This window comes from Andrena cerasifolii, chromosome 16 (assembly GCF_050908995.1).
Source record: "Andrena cerasifolii isolate SP2316 chromosome 16, iyAndCera1_principal, whole genome shotgun sequence".
Lineage (NCBI taxonomy): Eukaryota > Metazoa > Arthropoda > Insecta > Hymenoptera > Andrenidae > Andrena > Andrena cerasifolii.
In genome coordinates, this window is record NC_135133.1 from 7,459,856 (window position 1) to 7,479,085 (window position 19,230).

Below are 19,230 nucleotides of genomic sequence, written 5' to 3' on the forward strand. Positions count from 1 at the left end.
GATTTTTCAAGGATCGCGGTGAATCCGAGTGAAAAACAAAATTACCTAACCCAGAACTATCAAATGCACCTTGCGCCTCTGCGATCCCGGAATTCCTCGCGCTGCCCGTCGATCCTGATGACCGGTAAATGGTCATCAAGCAGTCGCGGTGGGGTGCGTATTGTTGCGCGACGTGGACGTTAATGGGCTTCTCGGAAGATGGTCTTCTATTCTGCGTGTCCGTTTTATCCTTGCGATCACTATTATTAATAACGATCGACGGCATATCGATATTATTCTGGACAGCCCCGGCTCGTTTCGCTGCCTCGATAAGGTCATGCGCGTTTGCGTAACGAGTGGCTGCCCCGTTCCATTATTGTTTCACGGCTCTGTCTTCCCCCTGCCCAACTTCCTCCCATCGTTGCTCTTCTTCCACGGGGGCATTCCTGGCCCCGCAGGGTCAGGAACGGTCCCCCAGCGGGGGGAACCCGGCTGCGAATTCGCGCGCCACCGTGCGAATCCGTAGCGGGGTATAATTCAGTGAGCTTGACTCTTGAATGGACCGGGCCTCTTGTAAGGGCTTACGACGACCACGACGACACGACCCGTGCAAACGCGACTCTGAATGGCCGGCACTATATTCGTACGCGTGTAAAAAATCGAATTTATCGAGCTGGAATCCAGCCAGATATAAACAATCCGCGACGGCGAGGCGCGTGCGTTCACCGTTCCGTTCCGCTCCACAATGCCGCGGTCCCCGCGGAGGTGAAACAATTGACTCGCTGATTAACGAAACCTCTCTGACCGGCGGCGGCCGACCCGGGGACAATAATTGCTCGATCACGACGCGACCCGAGGGTTGTCGCGGGAAATTGTTACATCCTCCGCGGCTCGGTTTATGGTACACCGGCTGGGCCTGCTTAAATGGGCATTAACACGGGCGGCGCTTTGGGCATGATCTTTTAATGCTCCCATTGTGATCAACCAGGGCAGGATTCTCTTTAATTAAATGCATCTCGTTGATTTCGTTATCTCGTCGATATTGACGGCAATTACTGTAGGGGTGCGGAGGACACCGGGATTGAGGTTGCAGGGTGCGGTTCGTTTGAATTTGAGGGTGCGAGATGAATCTGGTTCCAGCCACTTATGGGGTTAAGTACAGAAGACTAGATATAATTGAGCCTAAGTAGTTACGCAAAAAGCTACAAATCCTCAAAATGACAAACTAATTAGTTAAACGCAGTACAGATTATTTTGCAAAAAAAATAACAACGCATAGCACAACTTTTATATTGTACAATTATTAAAACTACCAAACTACAGTTCCATTTTAAGCTTAAAAAGCAAAAACTACAGAAAATTTAAAGTAATATTAATTATAGTACTCGCTATTAAATAACCCATTGGAGAACATTGTAAAACAATAACAAGAAATAAAATATACCAAATAGAAATAAAACTACTTTTCCTTAAAATCTTCAGAGTAAATTTATTCAATTTCAGATCCTCGAGGGTTGGTAGCTTTCTGCATAACTTGGCCCAATTCAACTAGAAGTAGGTATACTCGATCTAAATACACATCTCCGAGGAGTAGTATCCATCGAGGACTAGCGCCCAGCGAAGATCCACGACGCCTACCCACTCTCGGCCAACATCGTCGAGGTCGTAAGCGGACGTAAGCGGGTAAGCGGGAATTTTTCGCGATCAGGGATACGGCGGAGCGTAAAATTCACGAGCGTAACTTTTATCGTCCCGTGGACACATTCTCACGTTCTTTGCGGCGCGCGGGGCAGGCGACGGAGCATCGGCGCGTGTGGGCGCTACTTTACGACGGAAAGCCGGGCAACCACGATCGTTTTACGCGAAAACGACTTTTTGCCTCCACCCGCCGTGCGTGCGGTCGACCCATTCGCCTCCGTAATAACGAGCCACGATGCCTGGCCAGCCGTAGTCCGCCCCAGGATCACGCGTACGGAAGCTGCCCCATGGATTACTGCCGCTGCTCCTCTATTGTGTCGCTGGAATACGCGCGTCAGTTCCGCTGCCCTCCCCCTGCTATTGGCTCGGGCCTGTTAATTTTCAATTAACATTCCACCACGAGCCATTCCCGCGGCCTAACGTATTGCTCATTGGATAATGATACGTCGCGAAAGTTAATTAACCACGATCGACGAAGGGACCCTGCGGGGTGTGTTCGCCGAATGGTCGTGGATGCGAAGGATTCGAAGTGGGTTTTGGAGCTGTGAGTAAAAGCTTTGTGAGTTGTAATGATAAAATATGAAGAAGCTTAATTAATCGCAAGTATACGAGTGTTGTTAAAGCACTGGTGGTTGAAAATTCCAAGAATTATTTGTTTAGGAGACTCTAGAGGATCTAAGGGTGTAGTCACTCTCGTGCAACTCGAATTCGGCCTGCTAATTTAAACGAATGCCTCAGATTAAATAACAATACCGAGCGTACGTGACTTCGATACCGTTCGTGTAACGAAGGGGTCCACGAACGATCATTATTATTCCCCGTGTGCAGCTGCAGTCGTGCCCGCAATAATAACAATGTCGAACAAGTATATAATAGAGAAAGAGAGTGGCAGAAAACGTGGCTAAGCGCGACGCCAGAGTCCTTGAGCGCGAATAAGGATTTATCAGGAATGTAGCAGATCCACAAATAAATCGTTCGATCCACGAGGAAATCGTTCCAGGCAACGGAGCAGAGCCTGTGTCGAACACGGCAGATACCTTCTCGATAATCGAGCAAATATCGACCCCGCGGGTTTACACGATAGACAACCTCGTTAGCGGTCTTCAATCTCTTTTAGATCACTCTCAAGGGATTCTCAACCGATTCACGGTTATTGTCGACGAAACCTATTCTATAAATTCTACAGGCAAAGCGTTATTTTATGTTCCAATAGGTAAACAACTGGGTATCGTTCAACCACTCTGCTCTACGTTACAGCTACGTTTCTTAATAAAAATCTTCTAAACGATGACAATTTAATAAAGTGTACATAAAATGAGTAAATATCATCTCCTTTAAAATAGCAATAGGAAATAAACCCTCAACGTTACACGAGACACCCCAACACGTTTTTCATCCCCGATTTTATCAGCAATTACTCCAAGCAACGCTCGTAAAACACACCTTAGATTATCAGGCTTCGATCTCGCAATAGAATTTCTCCCCGTTGCGCAACAGGACCTCTGCCATAGACCACTGTGTATTTCCAAAACACCGTTGCAGCGAGATCAAAACACCGAGCAGCAACAGATGTCCCGTAACGCCCAAACCATCCCCGATTGTACAACATTTCCCAAGCTGAATAACTTTTATCGCTGGAAATCGAGAAGTTGGACAGGCGCATCGCGCCTCGTAGTTGAGAACGCCAGACGATCCCGCAACGCTGAGCACGTATATAAGCGCATCCAGTTGCGGTTTGCACAATGCCGGGGCTGTGTCCCATAGAAAATCAGTGGCTCGATTCTGTCGTGCGACGGACCGGGCGTTTCTGCGCCCCGTCGAAACCCGCGATTTTATCTCGGGCACCGGGGGCGCGCGGCGGAAACGCGGTCGCGCAGGAAACTGCGCGCGAAGGCCGTCGCGAAATTCCGTCGGTGTTAAGGTCGACGGCGGACACCGTCGATGGATCCCTGCGACGAACGAGCGGTCGCTCTGTTCTTGAGCAATTCCTCGCGGCCGATCGTTTCATTCAGCCGACGCGCATCGTGTATTCATCGTGCGCCGCGGTGGCATTCTAAAGGTTGACTAAGTAGACGTACACTTGGAAACGTATCCCCGCGGACAGCTTGCAACCGCGCGGCCTGACGATCGTTTTAACACCTGCGATAATTACCGGGAAAACACGGAGTAACATTTCAGGGAACAGCGCAGTATTTCTCTGGCCCCGGTGCTCTGCGGCACCCCGTGCCCCTGTCTCTCTCCTTGGAATTCTTCTGTCGGACTTCTTTTAAATGAGAAGGGCCATTATCGGGGGAGGAAGTTGGAAAAAGCTGCGGTTGATATTGGGGAAAACTAGAGCGGCGTTAACATCGTTTTGGAGGAAGAGAGTACAAGGGTGAAGAATGTTTCACTACGTTGCTTAAGGGCGTATACCCGTTTGAACCCTCGGAAAATGTGTACATTTTGTGGATTTTTTTACAAGTCAACGGCTTCATGAAGATTTCCCGTTTTTTTACTATCTTTACATAGTATTATGAACTACGTAAAAAAAAAGTTTCAGTAAGAAACTATTGTTTTTCGGTTATGCATACATATCCGAAAGACTCTCGATTAACTCTCGCTAAACGGTGGGCCTGAAAACAGCTGTATGTCGTGTCCGAAATCAAAAACAATAAAATCTTCTTATAAAGTATGTCAATAGCTATCGTCCAACGGGGCCGATTTTGAAAATTTTGAAAAATAAGGAAATGGTGAGAGATCAAAGGTAAAGTTACACTTATCTAAGAGAAAAGGCCAACGTTTTTCTTTATAAATAATTAACGGGGAATCGGAATAAAAAAAGCCCTCGTTGGACGATGTGGAATCTTATTACGATCCTGCATGCAAAATTGGAAGTGAATTGGTTGAACGTAGCGCGAGTTCTTAGGCCCACCGTTTAGCCGTCTAAAATCGAGAGACTTTCGGATATGTATGCATAACTTCCGAAAAACAATAGTTTTTTAGCTGAAACTTTTTTTATAAGTAGTTTATAATACTATGTAAAAATAGTAAAAAAACGAGAAATCTTCATGAAGCCGTTGACTTGTAAAAAAATCCACAAAATGTACACATTTTCCGAGGGTTCAAACGGGTATACCCCCTTAAGTCTTCAGAATATCTTCAACGGAGTCCGAAAGGGGCCTCAGTTTTCGAGATGTAACGCAGAGCTAGAATGCGCGACTATCATTGGTGCTTGGAGCGTAGGAAGGGGGTCCCGTGGCTGCGCGGTAGCGGCTCGGCTTTTCTCAAGCATCCTCGTCCTTTTCTACTCCGAATGCCCTCTCCAGGACGGGCCCGTTAATTTGTAGGGCCGTCGAACCGCTTTTTGCCAGCGACGCCGAGACCGCGAACTCGAGTTTTGACACATTTTGACACGAGGACCACACAGAGCGCTGCTAGCCGCGCCAGAAAACATCACTCGCCCCCGACGAGCGACCCGAGGGAGACGGACCACGTCCGAGGAGTCTCCGGCAAGACTTGGAGACGCCCGATAGACGGGCAAGAACCTGGCCACCGTCTACCGGATAAGTTATTAGCGGTGCCACGGGGAAAGAAACCACGCGAATATCAATTCGCCCCACCGAACCTACCCCCGTTCCGCGATGTATTTATTACTGGCGATCGGCTTTTTCCTTGGCTCAGCACGGCTGAAGATCACGGCCGAGTTATTGCCTATGTGGCGCGGACTTTCTGGGGGCAGACGCTGGTGGACTCGTCTCTTTTCTACACAGTCGCCTTTAGACAGCCAGAAACAGAGATGCGCGAGTGATGAACTTATGCTTGGTAGACAGAGAACTGATTTACTTCCAATTGAAACGAAGGAATCCCCAAGAACTTCCCTACTCTCAAATCCTTTGCCACGAGGTTGTCCGACATATTATTAGGTACTCGTGAAGAATGCAGAAGGCCGCGACGATCAAGCCAAAGGATGTCGTCATCGGAAGGTTTCAGAGGAGCCATCGATCTAGCTGGAACGTGGCGTTGACCCCTGCCCGTGAATCGAACGGCGTTCTCGGGGACTCGTAACAGAATCGCCACTGACCTCAGGCAGGTACGAGGTGTTAGACAAACAGCTGGTCCGAGCACAAAGACGCGTTTTATACGCTTACGGACCTCTGGTATATTACATACGGCACACTCACGGGGCCCTACCAACACGTGTGCGCGTAGTCCTGAGGGATCGAGAAGGACGAACGGCGGCGCGAGTACACGGGTGAAAAAGGAGGAGAACGAGGGGAGAGAAAGAGATCGTCATGGATGGGAGAAGAGGCGACGAGATGGGTGTATGTAGGAACGTTGAGTACGAGTCACGGAGCTTCTCTTCTCTCGCCTCGCATAAGCTGCCAGCTTCTACTCTTTCTCTCTCGCGTACCACCTTGCGCCGCATTCCACCGTGGTAAATCGCTCGATGCAACGGCCACGTGTCCCACGATCGAAAATCGACCATTTCCTGTCCTGGCCCCCGGAGGATCGAGTTGATTGCACGAATTCTATGGCCACGAATCTGTTTTCACCTATTCCTCTAAGGGACACGTTGGAATATCGTGGTGTTATACGAGAATAGTCAATTTTGAGGGAAAAATCGAGAGATCGAAGGCTCTGGTTTCTATACTTAATCAATAATAATGATAATTACTTGACTGCAAGAAGATAGCATCTATTCCTGCACGCCTATAAAGAAATCCTATTCAGTACCCAAGGTGTAGAGTTTCGTTGTATGTGCAGAATACTGAGACTTGGAGGAATAAATTGCTACAACTCGAGAAGTTCCCCTTTAACGTCACCGACCTGTATCAATTAAAATACAATAGTAAAGCCAGCGAATATATAACGAAGTGGACGTTACGCGAGGTCGCGGACTAACGTTGTACAAATAGTCGGCCAGGGAACAAGGAGGGAGAGCAGAGGAGCGACGGACTGCAGGTTCCCATGACTCGCCCACGCCGTGAGGAAGGTGCTCGGCGATGTCGTCGTCGCTCGTCGTCGGGGGCATAAAAGTGTCCGGAGACCGAGACCCGAAGATCTCAAGTGCCTGGACCACCTTGCACGCCGCGTGGGCGATCGGCTCGCGAGCAGTTAGCGAAGCTTGCGCAAGTTTGTGGCCGTTCGAGTCCGAGCGGACAGATATGGTCCATGGAAACCGTAGAAAGTGACCGCAAAACCAAGCTACCGCTCTCAGAAAATTGCTACCCTTTCGAACTAGTCCTCGGTGCCCTATAATTTGGCCCTCGATTCCTCCCGAACGTAGAACAAAATTTCAAAACTCTGCTCCGAAATGAAATCGATCGTTGCCCCTTATTACGACCATGTGGAAGTAATTTTAATTTAGTGCCTTCGAGGAAGCCAAGGGGTTGATCTTAGCCAGCTATACTTTTGTGGACTAACGAATTTCCAAATTCAGAGGTATCGGGTACCAAGAAATTGGAGTTCCCTCGGTTCTAAGAGGGCAACGTTGATGGATGTTCGCTGCTCCAAGATTGGAGCGCGATATAAATTGTTAAGGACCCGGGAATTCCGCTTGCCGCGGCCGGCGATGATCGCGCAAACATAATGTTACAGTGAAATCCATTCTGTTATCGGAGTGTAATCCTAAACAGACGCGAGCACGGGGCCCTCTTGCACACGCACGGGTATTAATGAACGTGGACGAGAGGCGGACATTAATCTTCCGGGGAGATTCGTAATACCGCCTCGACGCGGTTCACCACCCAGGCGATATCTAAAAGCGAAAATCCTGCAGTCCCGCGCGGACAGATAAACGAGTGATTAGTGTTCGCTCGCGAGCCCGCGTTTCTAGAACACGCGACGGAGCGGCGGACGGCGGTCCCCGTTGGCCCTGTGGGCGTCGAAAATGTTATCCACCTCGAGAGGATCGCCGACAATTAAACACCCCAGGTGGTTTCTTTCACGCGAGCTGACGCGTACATCGCTGGCATTAAAGCGAACCACCGTTTTCTCGGAAACTCGTTTCTTTCGCGCGACGAATGGAATGGAAGAATGGTACGTTGTAATGGCGTCCCGATGTAAATCGTCGGACGTTTCTTGAAATGCGTATATGCACTCGGATAGATAACGTCGATTTAAGTGAGAGGCATACCGACGGTAGCTGCGCCTCTCCAGAAGCGTATTGGCCGGGACTCGGTTAATTAAATCGACTAGATAGATCTGCGACGCGATGCGCCCGATAGCGCTTGCTAATCGAGATTTAATTTACATCCTAATTCTTGCTGCCGCGCGACGTGCTTATCGCATTCCCTCTATTTTCTGTATTTTAATACCGCGTCACGAGCTTGTAATGGATCTGGTATTTCTTTTTATTCCAGAATACCCGGTGCCAGAGCTAGCGTGGTAATAATTACAGGTGCGCGTTTCTGACGAGCGAACCAATCATCAGCGATGAAAGGAACATTGTATATTTGATACAGAACTGATGGGACGGCTTTCTAATTGCTTCGATTAGTGCGCGCCTTCTGTTAGTAAAAACTGCATCGAAAGTAACCCACTGTTACAGGACCTATCCGATTATTTTAAAGTCAAATTTATAAATTTCCCAAGTGAATTATGGATCAGGAAGCCTCCCACTCTCAAAGACGACCTAATAATCCCCGTGCTTGAGGCGAAGAGGAAAAGATCGGTCGGAGGGAACATGGAGGATACTCGGCAAGGAGATCGCGCCCTCTCCGCGTGAGGGTTTCATCGCCGCCAGTACTGGGACGCGATTCTCTTCTCGTAAGTAATTTATCGTTACTATTAAAATATAGCCTGCTCGTCGTCGCGGTGGGTACGAGCTGTTATGGCCGAATATAACCATTTCTATGGGTGCACGCAGCGTCCACCGTGATTTACAATGCTCGGGGAGTTATGACGCGACGTGCCCACACTCGCGTTCTCATAACGCTCCGTCCCCGCGAGGTCGGCTCCTTCCCGCGGAATTCTTCGTCCCGAAGATGCCCTGTCAATCTAAAGTCCCCTACGCCAAAGATATTGAATCTCGACCGAAGAAACTGAAATAGCGAAGTCTTTGGGAAGCTTGGCAATTTTTTAACAAATGACGGCCTGTCTCCAGACCACCTCGCGTTATTCCCCGTCAGACAAGAACACGACGGACCAGCGAGCAGACAAGAACACGAAACATCGATCGTCGCCAGCGACGTTGTCCGTCGTGAATCGTCCGGGCGTCGTTACGCGCGCGTTCTCGAATACGGAAGGGTGAAATACGGCCCAATAAAAGGGCACTTTGACACAGTCTCCCGAGCACTGGCTGCCCATTGTTCGGAAGAACGGGGAACGATCGCGACCGCAAAGTCGATCCGTTCGTGCCACGGCAGTTAACGCGAAAAGGAACGAGCGAGCGGGGCAGCAAACTTCCAAGAGGACTTTTTCGCGCCGGGCTGCCCGGTCGATCGTAAAATCGATCTTCAAAGCGGGCGAGATCTTGTCGATTCTTTCTCGTGACCCAACAAATCCACGTTTCGTCACGAAAAATGGTATGCTCCAAAGAAATGCAAAGTAACTGTATTTTCTCGGGATGATGGAAAAATTTGCGTTAACATTCAATTAATTGGGAATGAAGGGTTGCTCGCGGAAAAAGTTAATTAAGCGGATTCACTTTCTTACAAAGAAACTCAGAGAAATTAGATTTCATTTCTATATATAAAAGAAGAGGTCCTGACTGACTGACTCGTCAATGCCCAGCTCGAATCGTTTAACCTAGGAACGTGAAATTTGGAAGGTACACTGTTTTTATGACGTAGGCACCCACTAAGAAAGGATCTTTGGAAATTCCATACCCCAGGGGGTGAAAAGGCGTAATATGTATTTTCTCCGACTCCCTAATATCTCTTAGACCCGAAGTGAAGCGCGGGGGTACTTTGCTAGGTGTCCATAAACCTGTTAGGCATTGGGAAAGGAACTTATTTTAAAAAGAATGCCTAAAACTATCTCCACGACCTCTTTCAACACAGTAGTAAAACGTTCCACGTTCCTGAAGCTTTCCCTCAGAATCTACATACGCAGTGAGCCTCGATCATCAGACTTATGAAATCGAACGCGATTTGCATAAACGTCGCCTATTGCTCCCCATTGGTTCGCGATAGGTAGGATAAAGATCGGTTGAATAGCCAAGCAGGAGGGACTGCTTCTTTTCACGATCCTTACGCGCCTGCATCGAAGGATAATTCGCTTCTACGTGTCCAAAGAGGTTCGCGTTATGCGCGTATCTCGCTACGCGGGCAGCCTGAAATCAGGAACGCGCTTCGCGGCCGTAAAATCGCGCCGCGAACGAGGAGCGGCGAGGATTCCGTGCAGCATCAACGACATTTCGACAGTTAACGTCAAGATTATTCACGCGAAACCTGTGCCCGCGGTTGGATCCCGTTGGGAGGGCGCGGGGGCCGGGCGATTTCACTCGCCTCTGCCCCAGGTGGACCTCTCTTTCGCGCCACTTCGAACAGGATCCTCGGCGGACAACGGGCTGTCGTCAACGGGGTGACAAGTTTTCACCTTTGCCGCCGATAAATACGGTGAAAGGCGTAGGGACCCGTTGCTGATAGGCGGTTTTTCTCCACGCGACTTCTCAATAAATTTCGTTGACGTTGATCGCGCCGCGTCCCGTAATATGATCGTTTATACCGCGCATCGATAGCTTCGCGAGGAACAGTTCCCTCGCGAACTCTTCCACTCGGTCAGCATTCCCACCGCCGGCTGTCCACGAAGCAGAGTTCACAGCCCGAGAGGGGGAAATAAAGAATACGAGACGCTTGCATTTTGCTGTCTGAAGTCTGAGATTATGTTTGCTCCCCTGAACGGCGAGAAAACGCTACGATTTAAGTGTAGGATCACTTCGAAACACTGCGAGGTGACCCTGGAATCCCTATTCCTTTTAAGAATCTCCTATTCATCTCGAATCGCGCGAAACGTTCCTCTCCCACGGAACGGTCGAAACGAATTCCGCGAAGCGGTGACGTGCGATTTCCAGCGGAGTCCGTCTCTACTCCCGTGGATATCGTCCCCGATATCTATCGAGATTCCCCTCCCGGTGTATGCGAGATCCTCTCGCGTGCACGTCAACGAAGAGGAATCCCGCGATTTCCGCTCCCTGTGTCTGTCAAGCGCGGTTATCGACGGATTGCGCGCCGATACGCACGATCGCCGATCGCTCGGTCCCGCCAGGAGATCCCCGTGGCGTGTTACGAATTCTGCCAATCACGGGAGTGTAATCGATATCGGGGAACGGAGGTGGGCATCGAGTCGATACGATCGGCTCCGCCCCGGGCGTGTCGCCGACCTGCACGATTTATAATGTTAATATCCTGGAGCCAGCTCCGACGCTCACTTTCCGACGCTCCTCTTTCTCCGCCGTTTCCCCTCGCACACATTTTATTCTGCTCTTACACCGGGCCTTTCTTGCCCCGTGCACGAGAAGGGCAAGAAAGAACGGGGGAAGACGAAGAGACGCGAAGGACCGATTATTTCGATGTACAATCTCGAGTTTCGATTAATGAGAGTCACTGTTGCTCGACGCGAGGGCATTGTGATACGAACAGGTTGTAATTAAACCGTGTTTCTTTGATTGGAAGAATCGTTACTTTGCGTGGCTCGTAAAAAGACTTTGCATGTTTCTTAAGGAGAATGCATAAAATATTTGAAGCGCCCACAATTACGCCGTGAAGATTTATCGATGTTCATTAACCCTTTCTTAACATTGTATGTGTCAGAAATTATAAAACCCTTAGTGTTGAATTAACGACTGTGTGGTGATTAGGGACCAGCGAAAGTATCTGTAATTTACGGCTCTATTTTGAAATTTGAATATACGCGGTGCCCTTCGGTGAATCAGTACTACTGCCCTCTGTCGGTGGCGTGCCGAATAAATAGATAAAATAATAGAACGTGATCCATTTACCCAAAATCAATGATTAATTTCAGGCCGATATAAGCAGCAACATGTACAGAATAATATGCGTTTAGACCACCGTGTATTACGCACCGAACGCCTTTGTAGCTGCGAGGTGGATGCTCCCTAGCATGTAAACAAAATATACAAGCCATCGGTACTCACGGTACGGTTGACTGCTGCCAGGTAGACGACCGTCCTTTCACGCCTCAATTCCGCTGCTCCAGTTTTATTTACGATTTCCCATGACGTCGAGCCGTGACCTATGCCAAGTAACGCGAGGACATTCAGTAATACGCGAGCTTCCTTCGGCGAAGGACCTTGTATAGACAATCCCGCTCGATTTTCGCATACCGTTTGCCACGTCGTATTGTGCGTGTGATTAAACGTTTCAATATCGGCTTTTACTGTTCTAACCGCGTAACCGTTTCACTAAACTGTAACTGCCGCGGTACCTACGTACGTAACACTACCGAAAACCGAGTATATTTTCCTTCGACGCTGTTTATAAGCTACTATAAACGGCACTTAACACGACGTTCGTGAAGCAATCGACGTTTAATTCGCGCCGCGGCCACCTGTCGTTCACTACACTGCGTTCTCACTTGTACAACAGTCCTGCACAGAACGCATCGTTTTCAATATTCTTGAATATCATTCAAAACTTTTGTGAAATGAATATCGACGATGGAGAAACAAAAATAATCGCAAGAACAAAGTCCTTAGGCGCTTCAATAAATCTTTCAAGCGTTTTTGCACTTTTCGCGTGTGCTCTGCATCGCGAGTTACAAATATGAGAACGCAGCATTAAGCCGCCCGTGTCTTCTGCCAAAGCGCAGCGCCACCCGCGACCGATTACGCAGTTCCAACAATGCACGAAAACGCTAACCTGTATCTAGGCATACTTCGTGACAATGCGCACGAAATCCCGCAACGCGTTGCACCGTCATCGAACATTCAGTGGCATAACGATTCTGAAGATGTAAAGCAGCAAAGTGACCGTTGTCGGATCAAATTACGTGCCCTGTGCTTCGACGCATTCAGAGCAGGCCGTTGTGGACGAAAATGTGTCGCGTAGTGCGTGCCGACGATCGAGAAGGTGGATTTTCTGACGATGGGGGACTGGTCGCATTCGTATTTGTGTTTCTCACGATTCGGTCGCGGAGTGACTTGCAAGCGTCCCGTTACGAGTGCACTCCTCTCGGTGGCTCAATAGCGTAACGCCATTTTACGCCGACCTGACTGGGCCCTGGATGAATGTTTATCCGCATGTTGAGCCGTCCTGGAAGCTCTCCGTCCATCTCGAGGGTTCTGCGTCCAGCGAAGAATGGAACACCGACGAGGCAACCTCTGAAAGGATGAAGGGCCCTAAATTCGAGCCAATAGTCAGAGCTACGCGGTGGGCGGCGGTGCTGAGTTCCAGATCGGTGAGTACAATGCCAAAGACACTTCAGCATACAATATCATCTTTATACGTGCATATAATATGTGTTGTGCTTGGCGAACTTTTCTTTCGATAACAAGTCGCGTGAATTTCTTGGCAATACATTTAAAATGGTATTGTTAATCGCGATTGCTCTGTCGTGTGGAGTACGAGTAGACACGTAATATTTGTTTTTCAATGGACATTGTTGTTAGTTTTTGGAGGTAGAAAGGAATGTTTGATGCCATTTAACTGGGTTTGGGATGGATTGGATTAGGTATTGCATCCTTTTCGGGAAATTAAAGTATTTTAATCAGCATGTGGCGGGAAAACAACATGGCGTCGGTGGTAGGTAACGGATTGTATGTTTTAGCGGGAAAATGAGATGGCGCCAAATTTAAATATCTTAAGAAAGGTTCTACAAGCTTTCGTGTATTTTGGTTAAAATAATTTGTGCATTCCACTTGTGATATTTTGTTTGCGTTATTTGCAAGTCTGAAATGTGTTATAAATGTTGTAATTTACAAAGAAATATTTCACTTTACATGAAATTCGTCTCATGAAAACTTTATTATTCTCAGTAGCATGTACTTTTAAATAATTGTCAACGTTTCAATTCTTATTATTTATCGAACAATCGTTCAATTTATCTTCCAAACGAAGTATGAACAAAGAATTCTAAGTCACATAGATATCAAATGCCAATTAACAAGTATTAAAAGCAAGATTAAAGTGAAATATTTCGAACTTGCCTACTTTTATAGTTTAATTCTCACGATAATAACTTCTTGCTACATTAAGACAAGAGAATCGAATATAAATGACTCTTCGGGTCTCAATCGCAAATGAATAAAACCTATAGAGGTCTATTTAAGTAGTTGTAAGTAGGTTACACGTGCACGGCGACATTCGAAGCCCGCGAACATAAATTCTACCCTATTACACTCGTTGCCTGCGGTACTTTATCATATTATGAAACACAACCCTGATCTTACGGACGCAATAATGCATCAACTCCGTAATATCTCACGGAGCGGCTTCTGCCTGCTTGCTAATGGAAACAAATCCCCCATTCGCGAGCGTTAAAAACCTTCTTACCCCAGAGCGAAAGAAAAGGGGGCCATTTACACGTAGAAGCTCGGGGCTTAGCGTTCCCCCGCATCGTCCCCCTCTTATCTGCACTCTTATTTGCTTGCGTTTCCTACGCGAATCGTGTCGAGCCTCGGGTCAAGGTCAAGCCTCTTTAAAAGGAACCAATGTTAAATGCCGGTTGCATGCGTTTCGCGCGAGTTACGACGTTCGACGGGGGCACAGAGGGCGCGAGTACCGAGGATTCTTTCGGTGCGAACAGTAAATTAGCATTACGGTCGCATTACCGATGTTGTGACGCCGTTTTACACGCGCGCGGATCATCCGCGGCTTCAGGATCAGCTTCCTCTAACTCTGATTTATGCCGCGCGTCGCGGCTCTCGATTATATAGCCGGTGTATACCCCGCTTATTCCTTATCCAGGCTACCTCGAGTTACGCGTTATTTACGATGTCAACGTGGTAGCGCGATATTTTCCACTCCGCGGTCGATTCTATCGGTAACGCGCTATTGCCGGTTATACTCGATCTTCTCTACCTTCCCGGCTTGATCCTCCGAGCGGGATGCAACTCTCTCCCCTGCCACTCACCGAGGGCATCAATTTCGAGCCATTCGTGTTAGATCCGCTGGCAATGATCGTTATACATTAAAGTACACGGCGGGGACCGTAAAATCGCGGCGTCGCGGGGAACGGGGACTCCGGAGGTCGTTCCAGAGCGAAGGCGGCGACGCCGGAGCGAGGAGGGACGGTGTTGAGGAGACGCGGAGGTATGGGAAGGTACAAATTGCAGGATCGGGTATCGGACGGAGTAATTAATTAAATACAATAAAGTTAGGTCGACCCTCGTATCTGGGATCGACCACTCCTCCAATCGACCGTCTCAGAGCTCTCGCATCCACCACGTCCACGGTCCCGATGCGCTCGCAACTCGCGGAATACCGAGAAAGGGACGACGCGCAGACGTCGTTAAGCCTCGGCTAGCAACGGGCAATGATTTTTCGACTTGGCCCGACGGAGTCGATCTACGACGATGATTCCTCGAATAGAGATTCCGCCGAGGGAATCTGAGGCTCCGCGAACGCCGTGGCGATAAACCACCGCGGATCGTAGATCCTGCCACGGTGCATTTATTACTTTGGATGACATAGGCGTAGACATCGATTATCATCCTATGTAATTTATCTCGGCGTATTAGCTCGGTGAATTATTCCTCGTGTAACCCGATGCGTTCGTCGCGGCGCGCCACGTGTACTCAGTGGAACATGCTCGATCCCTGTGCATCTTTCGAGCAAGGTGTCGAGAAATCCACGAGGGTGATCGTGTTAATTTACCCTTACCTTGACTCCCGAGCTCGTGAACAGGGTAACCATCTCCCCCGTTTTAAGCTTCCCCGTTTTCCATCGCCTATTGGAAATGCCATCTTTCCGTTTATCATCCAGAACTCTCAATTTTAATAGCGTTTCGAGTATTATCTTGCTGTTAGATGGCTGAGTGCATTGTGAGAAAATAGGCTGACTTTCGGTGAATCTTTGCAATTTCTCAAGCTCGTACTCCTTGCTCCTCGTTACGAGCCCTCTCAGATCAGCAGTAAATGATACCCAGTTTTCGTGAAGCGTCGATACGAGACCGATATGGAGGATGCTCGTTGCGAGGTGCTCGGGTCGTCTACGTCTATCCGTGAAGGAAGCTCGCGCAAGGTTATATAAGGCTTCCCGAGTGGAACGAAGGGGAAGAGACCTTTCGGGCTATCAGATAAACCAGGGTACACCGGTGCACGAGATTCCCGGGCCGAGGGATAATTATAATAATTGGCCGATAAATCGATAATTAATCAGGAGGCTAATTGCGAATTATAGCCGCGGCGAGACAATGCTTGGCATTGTTCGCCGGGGACGCGTATGAGTCAAGTGTGGGAAGCTAATGGGTCGTAAGATAGAAAGTTGAGTGGCTCGCAATCACGGTTTTTCTGATTTCTTCTCCCCCTCCGCTGCACTCGAGTACGCCGAGCTGAGCAATGATAGCGGGGTATGTAACGCGCGCATCTGCATCGATCTCTGGCTCTCGTGATTAACGTAACTCGACCTCGAAGGCATCGGTCGGAATACATGATTCATGCGTGAAGCTCGCACTTTCGACATTGTTTGCAACAGCCTCGCAGGTGTATCTAATTATACCAGATTCGCATCGTTGGCGATGCGCTGCCAGTGTCGCGTTATAAAATCAAAGGCAATTGGGAGCGTGATTTGGAGCAGAATGTATGATCGCAATAGCATACGATATTATTAGAAAAATAGTCAAACCTAATTACCAGAGAAACACTTGGCGATATAAAAAATCGTCGAAAATATGGCTTGAAGTCCACCACCAAGCACCACCTTCCCCTTTTGCGAGTCGAAAGAGAACTCGTTCTCGCGAACGATGATCCGGGTCGGCCAGGAATAGCCTTCCCCGAAGCGGCGTTCAATCAAATAAATAATTTTTAGGGCGAACTGGGCGGCGCGGAACCACTGGCGGCATAAATTATCCGCCGACGCAACTTGGACACGGGTGGACTGCATATTTATACCTAGCGTTGCGTTCGTAGACTGTTACATTTTGCCACGGACTTCTTTTTCCTTTTTCATCCATCTCGCTGTCTCGAAGACGACTCGGTTCCCTTGCCCGAAACCATAAACCTCGTGTCAGCGGTCTCGATGGTGATCCGGTACGGCTTCGCAGAATCCCACCCTACCGTGGTCTATGAGCTGGACGTCGACATAGGTACTCTATAAAGTCTCGCCTCGGAACGACCAGAAAATCGTAGCTCAAAGATGAGATCCCTCTAACCGGCTCCTCGTGAATCATCGACACCTGACTCGTGCCTGAGACTCGAGCGGTTATCGATGCAGTTGGATTTACATTCGGGAGGTCGATAACAGGTTCGATTTACAGTCCGAAAGGCACGAGCCTGATCCTCTTTCGAGATAAACATTGAATGGAACGGGTGGGTGGGTCCACCGTCTTGCCCCGTGATCTATTCTTTTCGTCTCGAGTGAAAAATTACGAGATCGTTTGGAGGGAGTGGATTGCAAATTATCGGAATGTAGATTTTGTTACGGGCGAAGGGGCTTGACTATAAAAGACCATGGTGGTGGTCGAATGGACCAGAAAAGCCGCGGCACGGGTAAAGCGCGTTCTTGCGTTGCTCATCATGGATGACGAAGCAAAGGTGCACGCCGCATCTTCGAGTTCACGTCCCTCCTATAGTAATACGGTGCTCCTAGGTATTAAGGTCGATTCACACTTAATAACACCGTGGCGAATGTAAAATTCGTATCCGTAACGAGGCCCCGCGAAACGTCGAATTTATTAAATTCCAGCGTATCGGAAGCGAGACAGAATGCCTCCATCCGCGCCTCTATCAGAGGAAGGCGGCATAATGGAATCGCGCTCTTATCTTCTTATTCTCCTGATCTCGTATTACGTGAAATTCGCTCCGATCATTACACCATCAATCATGCCCCGTCGCGGATGCCTGCGAGATCGATCCTTTATCTCGTCCCTTGAGCCGCGAGAGCATCGTGTGTCTCGCACACCCTAGAAAACCACCTGAACCGGGGATCTTCGTCCTCCATTTTAAACACCACTCATCCCTCGCGTGGGCGTGAAATTTCAACTGAATAGGCTCCAAAAATCCTCGTCCTTAATCGCTGAATATTCTTCCGAGCTATTTACGAAAAGGAGGGGTGGCAGAATTCCGCGGGCACACGCGAGATAACCCGTCGCGTTAAGATGCGGGAGAAAGAACGGACAGAAAGAGGGAGGGAGGGAGGGATAGGGAGAAAAGGAGAGCCGGTCGTAGTTCAGCCCGTGGCCCATCAGATAGCACCCAGTCTCTCCAAGAGCGAGGAGAGAGGATGTTGGAGGAGCAGAAGGTGGAGGATAAGGAAAAAACGAAGGAGAGGAGGGGTGTGGGTCGTGGCAGAGGAGGAAGGGAATAGATAGAAAGGGGGTAAGGCCGGACCGTGAAGGGGGCCGAGGGTTGAAAGGGGTATATTGTTTGCCGAGCAGAGCCGATAATTCAGTAATGAACGTAACCGACGCGCGCCCGCGTTCAGGGCTATAATTACCGATACCACGTCGGATAGCGGATCCCTTAACTTGAGGTCCCGAAGCGCTACGAGGGCGCGAGCGAGCGAGCGAGCGTATCTTCCTTCCCTCGGCCTGTTCCTCGCCTGTCCGCGTCTTAGAATGGGCAGCTCTAAATTAATAAATCAATAGCCGGGCCCCTTATCCGATCCGCGGGTGGGTGGAGTTTGTTTGTTTAAGAGCAGGATTTATTAATTTTTCGCTGGGTGGTACGTTGCCTATGGTCCACGCACTCCCGACGGTTATCTTCCACCTTCGCCCTCGCACAAGCCTCTATCTCTTCCTTCCGTGTTCTTTATGCACGCCAGCTTCCCTATTTTATGGTTCGATAGTCGGCCGATGTTTCGCAGCATAGCTTAGGTTCTGCTGAAATTTTGATGTAGTAACGAAGGTAGGCGAGGACTCAGGGAATACTGGATATTTTCTTCTGCTAGTTAAAGAATTCTTTATTGTCTTTCCTTACACGGGAAACCTGAAATTTTTAATACATTATATGGAAACTATAGGTAGATGCACAGTGGTGATTGATTATAGAAGTAGATCAACGTTCCAATTTTCTACATTGAATATTTCATAACTACCTAATGTTCTTAAGATATCGAAGATATTTCTTTGGTAGTTTCCTAGCTTCGAGCATAAGGGGTGATCTATGGGGATGATGTTAGGGGTCTTTGGATCCTGCTGAGCAGTGCAACCAGTGCCATCTCTTCATCGAGGGACGAAGCTCCGCTGAAAGATAGTGGTAATTCCTTGGGCACTTGTACACATCACCCTTAAGTTGCAATTTTACTTTTTGCAAGGGTAAAAGACACTAAAGAACACACACTTATCCTAGGATTCACGTGTCAACCGTATCACTGCCGCAGCTATTTAGATATTAATCATACTAATCAATAGAGAAAATTACCCATTATATTAAACTTTAATTCCACTCTAGCAATTGGAAATCGGTACAAAACAGTTCCCTGTAAGACTGAACTGTCTCCCATGACATTTTCG

General features: G+C 48.6%; 1 protein-coding gene and 1 long non-coding RNA gene across 6 annotated transcripts in view; one reads left to right on the plus strand and one right to left on the minus strand.

Moving 5' to 3' along the window:
- Positions 1–12,376, minus strand: part of LOC143377655 (uncharacterized) — a 90,545-nt gene extending 78,169 nt beyond the window's left edge. For 3 of the 4 annotated variants that reach the window (XR_013087379.1, XR_013087380.1, XM_076829201.1), the window contains exon 1: positions 11,756–12,372. The gene's annotated coding sequence lies outside the window, so the exon portion shown is untranslated. Of the gene's footprint in view, positions 1–11,755 lie in introns of all 4 variants that reach the window. The other variant, XR_013087381.1, reaches the window with a different exon arrangement.
- A 250-nt stretch (positions 12,377–12,626) lies between these two features.
- The window catches only part of LOC143377663 (uncharacterized), a 136,923-nt gene continuing 130,319 nt past the window's right edge, over positions 12,627–19,230 (plus strand). For both annotated transcript variants that reach the window (XR_013087383.1, XR_013087384.1), the window contains exon 1: positions 12,627–13,017. This is a non-coding gene — a long non-coding RNA (uncharacterized LOC143377663). The remainder of the gene's footprint in view (positions 13,018–19,230) is intronic.